This window comes from Lepidochelys olivacea, assembly GCF_965140295.1.
Source record: "Lepidochelys olivacea isolate rLepOli2 genome assembly, chromosome: 10".
In the NCBI taxonomy this organism is placed as follows: domain Eukaryota; kingdom Metazoa; phylum Chordata; order Testudines; family Cheloniidae; genus Lepidochelys; species Lepidochelys olivacea.
The window spans coordinates 79313365-79322198 of NC_140420.1; the positions used below are offsets into that span (position 1 = coordinate 79313365).

Here is an 8834-nt window from a genome sequence, read left to right on the forward strand (position 1 = left end):
GCTTCTGAAAGGCAGCAAACACTTGATGTAAGCAACACAGTGTCTACACTCACACTGTGTCGACCTAATTACACTGACCTAAGCATTACATCTCTCTCAGCAGTGGTGTTATTAAGTCGGTGTAGTGGGAAGTTACGTTGGTTGGAACTACATTTTACTGTAGACGCTTAGAGACTTAGGTTGACATAACTCTGTAGTGCAGACCAGGCCAAAATTCAGAGGTATTTGACACATTTACTAGACACCTGGGCCCAGATTTTCAGGAATGTTCAGCTCACATTTAATTATCTAAATGAACCAGCTGTTTTTGAGAGAGAATATAATTTAGGATTTTGTTTGTAAATGAATTAAGGAGCAAGCAAGTTGCAATCAGGTTCCCTGAAAGGTGTGTCCTTAAGATAGCGCAGACAAGGCTTTAGACTCTGGAGATCTTTGACAGGGTGGCACAGAGAAGTTTGCACTGCTGGTGCTGCAGCTGCTCTATGGATAACTAAAACTGTAGACTCCAATACTGTGATAAATTACAATCAATGCCTTAAGTGCACACTTTGAAAAGTGCTGAGAGAAGTAAAGCATATGAAAATATTGTGTTCTATTAAGAAATCTCAACGCATTTTTCAAACATTAATAAAACTTCACAACACCCCTGTAAAGCAGATATTATCCCCAATATTACATATAGGGAAAAAATGAAAGGAGCTGAAGTGCTGTTGTCTAAAGCCACCCAGAAAGACTATGGCAGAGTTGGGAGGGAAGGGGGGAAAATAATACCTATGGCTTAGTCCTTTGCTTTATACCAAAGCATCATCCTTTTCTATGCCAGCATAACCTAATCTTTCTTCAGAAATGTTACCTCTCCCTATTGGCTTATAAATCAGCATTGAGGTAAACAGACTGTGGTTTTAGTAGACTTTTTGACAGAAATTGTGACATTTTCCATGTTGAGATACCAAGTCTTCTCATCATAATCAGTTATTTTTAAAACTGGCAATCCTAATTATTTTAAGGAATAGAAAGTATTTTATTTGAGCACCACCACTTATTCAAAATCCTGGTTTCTTAGAAAAACCAAGTGGATCATAACAAGTCATGCAACTTTTAAAGACTGAAATAATTTGCAAAAATAGGGTATCTGGACAATTCTTCTGAAATTTTCCTTTCTTGAAGAAATTTATCAATTTTCCTACCCTCCCAAAATACATCAGAACAGATATCTAAAAATCCATGTTCACAGGGCAGTAGAAGTTATTCTACTTAAATGCCCTCCTATGTCAAACAGGAAGATATTAGGAAACTACTATTTTGCTACTGGGAGCTAATCCATTGTATCTGAACACATATTACATCATATTTTTCTTTTTTATTAGACCTGACTTAAGTTGTGCAATCTGTTTTAACCTCCAACTTTTCAAAAGCATGCTGCCACTGTGCTTATAAATATGTTCACAGCAGAGTGAATAAGTGGGCATCTAACAAAACAGAAGATTTTCTGTACGTATTAGTTTCACTAGTTAGCAGAAGTCCTTTCAGAATCTTTCTACTTTGTGAAACATACCAATGTAACTTTCTCCGTGGATTACATTGGCTTCTGTAGCTACTGTTTTATGAAGTATTACAACTTGTTCTGACTTGCAAAAGAAGTTCCAATTCTCAACAAATATATGTAAAGGGAATGGAAGAGGAGAGATTTTCTACATTTTCAGTATAATATTTGTTATAACGTCAGATTTCAATTTTAGAAACCTATTAATCCAATTACAATTATTCAAATTAACCACATAACATTCAGACTAGAAAATGTGCATATAGATGAATCAGTCAGATAAACTATCTCACCCTGCAGCACAAATGCATGCTATGGTAAAGAAATTGTTTAATGTATTTAATTGTGGTAGCTCATGTCAAAATGGTGGTGGCCACAGTTTGCAGTGGAAAAGTGATGTGGGACGAAAGCATTTAGAACTTTCCCTGGTGTACCTTTAATATATTCACCACAGTAACAACAAGAATGAACTGGGGCCCCCATCCTCTCCAGAAAAAGAAAGAATGGTAGGCGAGACATGTGTGTTTGCTGCCTAGTAATTATTTTAGAACAGAAAAATTGTCCCCCAGTGCCCAATGCTATCACTAGGTCAGCTACACCAGTGGGAGCCCTAGTGTAGACAAGGCTCTGTCAATTGTGACAAGAATAAAAGTGTCAAAAGCTAAGTCTACTCAGATATAGAATTTATATCTATTACCTTCACACAGACAGAAATTGCCCCAGAGATGTTTATATAATCACAAATTGAAGAGCAAGTAGTCTGCAAGAATGTTGAAGTGTGGTTGATACTACAGAAGTAACCCAAGAACTCCAGCATATGAATCTTCTTAATATAGAAGTATTTACCAACAAATAATTGTTACTTTTGAATTAATACTGAACAAGAAAACCACAAATTGTTCTGGTCCTATAGTAAGCCAGAAAACCTTGTCCACACTAGTTTCCAGTAAGTGGATACTGTCGTAACCTGATTAGACTCCTTTAGATAAAATTTGCTCCAAAGGGAGTGGAAGCTCCTCAGCACCTTTGCAGAAGACTCCTCACATCAGTGGGCTCTTAAATTTCACACTACACTATTAAATTAATGATTAAAAGATGTGCATAGTAAAAACTCTAATAATCGGAAACCATGCAAAGGCTGTAGGTTGGATTATCCTATTTTGCCCTTCGTATCTCTTTGCAGACTATGTGATTCTTTGCATGAACTGGACACAAAAGCTTTAAGGCTCTGTTTCCTATAAATAAATAGGAAGTCAATGCCAGGAATCATAAACAGCCCAATGAAACCTGAATGTGTTTAGAGGGACTAAGCAAGGAAACAGTTCAGTTTTCACATTTATTTTACAATAAGACTATACTGAATGCATCCGATGAAGTGAGCTGTAGCTCACAAAAGCTTATGCTCAAATAAATTTGTTAGTCTCTAAGGTGCCACAAGTACTCCTTTTCTTTTTACTCCCTACTAGTTGACTGATTTTCAGCTGCATGACTCTGAACACATATAGGTTAAAAGATTGTTGCAAGGCTGGACTGCACATCCAATACACAAACCAAAGTTCACTCATGTACTTCCCAACCCCTTTCTTGGCTAGACTGATTCAAATAGTTTCCCTAAACCAGAGTACCTAATAGCAATGATTAAACACAGAAATATTTAATAGTTCAAAAAGTGAAAGATTGTACATTTTATTTTTGACAGAAAACTCTGGCTGAGCAACAGTTCAAGAAGAAATTGTAAAATGAAGTAAAAAGCTGTCCAAAACATTACTCTTCTAGTCAGTTTAATGTAAACATTAAACGTCAGAACTAACTGCCAAGTCTACATCTCCTAATTTCCTTTTTAAACAGACACATATTGGGGTGCTGAGACCCAGTGCATACTTTAAACAGAATTTGAGATTAGCCCTGGCTCAAAGCCATCAAAATAACTAACAATCCATTAAACATTTTTAGCATGTGGCCCACTGAGTCTATAGTAAATTCTGACTTACCACAGTACAAAAAATCTCAGGGCTCTAGAGACTTTTTTTTACTATGACATTGGATGTGTTGCACTAATCCAGCAAAACTGCTATGTAACCAAGGGGGAATCATTGGGGGGAGGGGGGAATATTATATATCTATGTTTGTAATCCCCATTAGCTATCTACTAAAGTGAATGGGAATTTACAGATGCAGTGAACAAAAATCTCAACCCATTTCTTCCTCTGCAGCTGCCCAACGCCAGGTCTGCTGGTCCTGCCCTGCGTTTGTAACATGGCAGGTCAGCAGAAGCTCAGACTCAACCTGCACACGCGACCTCCAGCAGCAGGGGATCACGGCCCCTGCGTCTGTCTACACAGCTGCGTTACACCAGGGCCATTTTAACGCCCGTTAGGGAAGTCACACGCCAGTCCCCATCAGACGGCGCTGCGGCCGCGCAGCCCGACACCCCCTCACCCCCCAGCTCCCCGGGGCGCAGCAGCCCGAGCCGCCCAGCCCACGTTTGCACCATCTGGCCGGGAATGGCCCGGAGACCAGGAATACCGAAGGAACGCCTTGCTGGGTGCACCAAATCGGCCGCAGCTAACGGAGCGGCACCACTTCCCTTCAGTCGGGCGCGGGATACACACAGACGCCTCCAAGCCACCCCCCCCCCCAGTTCACGCCTGGGAACCCCCCGGACCGCAGCGGCGGCGGGATCTAGGGCACCCCCCGTCGATAGCCCTAACGCCAGGGAGGGGGCCAGACATACTCGCGTATCGCCGCCTGCCCTAGGGCTGCAGCCCAGTCATGCCGCCCAGGGTGGCCCCCTCCCCGTCGCCACGCCGGCTCCCTCGGGGGCTGCTGCCCGCCCCACCGACACGGCCCCCGCTGCCCCGGCCCTGGGATAGCGCCCCACGGTGGCGGAGACGACCCCCACCCCCCGACGGTGACAGCTCCGCACGTTACCCCCGCCGGCGCGGCTCACCTCAGGCCGGCGCTGCGCTCCCTCCTCCTCCTCCTCCTCCCCCCGCCCTGCGCGACGGAGAGAGCGAGAGCGTCGCGAGCCAGTCCCGGCGCCCTTAGCTCATCCTAACGGGAGCCCGAGCCGCCGTCTCGCCCGCCCGCCCGCGCGCGTGGGTGTCTCAGGCGGGATCCCCCTTCCCCTCAGCACCGCCTCCTGCCGCCGCCATCTTGCCTGGCTGGAGGGAGGGGGGGCGGCCTCCTTGAGGGGAGCCAGACCAGAGCTCACGCGGGGCCCGCCGGCTGTCACTGGAGGGCTGCCCTCGGCTCCCCTCCCCGCCGCACGGGGCGAGAGCCAGGTTCAAAGGAGGGAAGCAGCGCCCCAAACCTTCCCTCGCCCCGCGAGGAGTGGCCCCTTCCCCCCCCCACTTCCAGGGCAAGCTGTGCCCCCTGCCGCTCCCCACGGCCTGGGGCCCCCCATCCACATAAGGACACATCTTCTAGCGCAGGGGTACGCAGACCGCAGGGGCTCAGAGAACCAACTTAAGGATCAACAGTACCCAGAAGAGCCACAGTCCTGTGAATTCACACTAAATGAAACACTAGTACTATAGACTCAGATTTAAACACCATGACAGGGGAACTATTTAGTTTTTATATCCATGTATATTACACTTACAATAATACTTGGCCAGTCAACTGTATCAACTACAATTGGTTAGTAACACAATAAAACATCCTGAGTGCTAATAATTAAGTCAGGCTGTTTTAATATCATATTTTGCAAAGAACAGGAGACCATAAAGCCAAAGTTCTCAAACTAGGGGGTCATGAGGTTATTATGGGGGGGGGGGTCACAAGCGGTCAGCCTCCATCCCTAACCCTGTTTTGCCTCCAGCATTTATAATGGTGTTAAATATATAAAAAAGTGTTTTTAATTTATAAGGAGGGGTCACACTCAGAGGCTTGCTATATGAAAGGGGTCACCAGTACAAAAGTTTGAGAATCACTGCCTTAAAGAGCTACTTGCAGCTCAGGTACCTCAAAGTCTGAGTATCAGTGGCCTAGCTGATGCAGTGAGAGCCCCTGCCCTGTTACCAGGCCACTTCAGAGAAGTTTGGGGCTCATCAGTTGTAAAGTCAAGTCTACAGCTATATATAGTTCTCTATATACTGCCCTGCTCCTTGAGTCTACGCCCACTTTGTCTGTGCTCTGTGGAAAATACTGGCTAGTTTTTACACATTTCTGGGTTTAAGAGTGCATGGGGCAGGGACCAGGAGAAGGTGATAAGAATCAATCTTAAATTCGCCTGAGACTTACTTCACCTTTAAAAGCATCCCACCCTTTCCTCATCATTCCACTATCTGCATCATTAGATTAGTAGAACCTTCCTACAGCTGAACACATCAACAATAAAAGCAGAGGCTTCTGGTACCACAGACCAGATATTAATGGCTCAGGGACAAGTAACCTCCCCTCTGTCCCAGCTCACTTACAAGAGAGGTCAGGACAATTATACCCTGAAATTTCACCCCAGAAAGACACTTTATGTACAGATTTCAGAGTAGCAGCCGTGTTAGTCTGTATTCGCAAAAAGAAAAGGAGTACTTGTGGCACCTTAGAGACTAACAAATTTATTTGAGCATAAGCTTTCGTGAGCTAGAGCTCGCTTCGTCGGATGCATTCAGTGGATGCATCCGATGAAGTGAGCTGTAGCTCACGAAAGCTTATGCTCAAATAAATTTGTTAGTCTCTAAGGTGCCACAAGTACTCCCTTTCTTTTTATGTAGACAACTAGAATTCTACTAGTGCTGTAGAGTCAAATGGGTTTGAGGAAGCTTTCACATAGTAGTCATGAATGCTATAGTAAGACAAGATGCTTTTCCCATTGCCCTACCTCTATTTATAGTCCTTGAATATAGAAGGTAGAGAAAGTTTCTTCATAGAAGCATACCTCACTCAACTTCAACACAAATTTCCCAATTCCTGCCCACGGTATCAGGGACCCCAACAGAACTAGTAGTAGTTCTTCTGGTTAGTCCCCAATGGAATTGCAAATGCTTTCTCAACAAAATTGCAGCAAGGCCTGGGGCAGAAAAACAAAACAAAACAGTCTCTCCCGTGTGGGAACAGAGGTCTTCAGGATCAAGTGATTCGGATAGATAGCTACACAGCTGACTATACTACTGAAGTTTTACATATGTTCTCTCCAACACAAAGATCTAAGCCTCTGAACAACACAAATGTTGTATATGAGTCTTCATTGTCCAACCAGTTTCTTTCACCAAGCCCCTTCCAAGTCAACAGACTTGCAACTATACTTTAAGAAAAATACATGACAACATTTAAAATATGACTTATTGATCATTTCCCTGAATCCTATTTCTAAGGCCCCACATAGACAGCTGCTTCTTTCTTGTAAGAGATCTAATAAGATCGTCTCTAGCCCCAGAAGTGTTTATTGTGGCTTCTGAACTGTAGCACCTTAGAGACTAACAAATTTATTTGAGCATGAGCTTTCGTGAGCTACAGCTCACTTCATTGGATGCATACCGTGGAAAATACAGTGGGGAGATTTATATACATAGAGCATGAAACAATGGGTGTTACCATACACACTGTAATGAGAGTGATCACTTAAGGTGAGCTATTACCAGCAGGAGAGCGGGGGGAGCTGTAGCTCACAAAAGCTTATGCTCAAATAAATTTGTTAGTCGCTAAGGTGCCACAAGTCCTCCTTTTCTTTTTGCGAATACAGACTAACACGGCTGCTACTCTGAAACCTACTATATGGTGAAACCAATCCGCACCTAATCAGGTGTCAGCTTTCTTCAATACACATGAACAAGCAGCCAGAGAACCAGTCTTTGCAGTCTTAACAGCCCACATAGATTGTTATATCAAAAGTATAAAAGAATAGACACTGACATTGTTCAATTCTAAAGAGTGTAATAAATCCTTGTTTTGAGCAAGGAATACAAAACACCAGCTACCTGCACAGCCTCACCATAAAGACCTTTTAGGGCCTCTTCTAGACACAATGATCCAGGCCTATGGAGTCAATGGAAGTTAGGAGCCTACATACCTCTGAGGATCTGGGCCAATGGGACAAACTAAGACATCTATATCTAAAGCCCCTTGTAGTTTGCTGCAAACTGGATGAACGTTCTGCAGCAAGGTCCTCAGACTCTGTAGTGCTCTGGTGAAAATTCTTCAAAATTCTGTAGTGGATTAAGATATATTTTAATAATAGAAATGTTTATTTAATTAAATATGGACATGAATAACACAATGTATGCAGTTACCTATGTTACTTATTTTGATAATACATTGACTATTTTATGCTATCTGTACACGCTGAGTTTTCAATGTAGTGTCATCTTCAGGTTTCAGTTAACACCTGATTGGGATTAATGGAGCAGTTCACACCTCTCAGAGCTATTTTTTCAGGCTTTCTGCATTCATGCAGACCATCTCTGCATTGATTCACATCTGGATCACCTCTTTGAGGTTGTCTGCACAACCACTAGTAGAAATTTATATTTGTAATGAAAGCTGAGATTCTGAAGACAATTCTTTAGCAAGGGGAAGATTCTATGGGTAATTTTGTTGTCCCTAGTCTCTGTCTGCCAGAAGCTGGGAATGGGCAACAGAGGATGGATCACTTGATGATTATCTGCTCTGTTCATTCCCTCTGGGGCACATGGCATTGGCCACTGTCAGAAGACAGGATATTGGGCTAGATTGGTCTGACCCAGTATGTCCATTCTTATGTTCTTATACATCTTGGAGCCCCCGCTAAGTGGAGCAGGACCCCATTGTGCAAGGCAGCATACAAATACAGTGTACACTGATCACTCCACTCAGCTCCAACCTGCTCTCTGACTTTGACCCACCTGCCACACCCAAATAAATTGGTTAGTCTCTAAGGTGCCACTAGTACTCCTTTTCTTTTTGCGAATACAGACTAACACGGCTGCTACTCTGAAACTCACTTCTTAGTCAGTCAGTCAGGGTACCCTCAGATCTGCCCAAGCTCTTTGCTACAACAATTTAGTCTTTTACTCATATAGTCCTAGGTACTCAGAATATTCTCCCTCCCTCTGAGCCATCAAGTCATCTCTCCCACCTTAAAACTAGCCTTAAAAACTTTTCTGTTTGGCTTGTCATTGACTTTCTCTACAAAGCCTTGTGTAATGCCACATGTGAAGACAATGAGTATAATACTGTATTTGTAACAATGATAATCAGAACCAGTGAGCAGAGTTACTGTACTGGCAGAGACATATTTACTGTGTACATGGCTCTTGTAGGCTCATTACACAGAAGTGATTTGTTAGTCAGTTGTGCAAAGCCCTTCCCTTCA

The 8834-nt window shown here is 43.5% G+C and overlaps 1 protein-coding gene across 1 annotated transcript in view; it reads right to left on the bottom strand.

Annotated features, from left to right (window-relative positions):
* Nucleotides 1–4574, bottom strand: part of DENND4A (DENN domain containing 4A) — a 98265-nt gene extending 93691 nt beyond the window's left edge. Inside the window, exon 1 of the mRNA XM_084642519.1 lies at nt 4494–4574. The gene's annotated coding sequence lies outside the window, so the exon portion shown is untranslated. The remainder of the gene's footprint in view (nt 1–4493) is intronic.
* Nucleotides 4575–8834: the final 4260 nt, after the last annotated feature.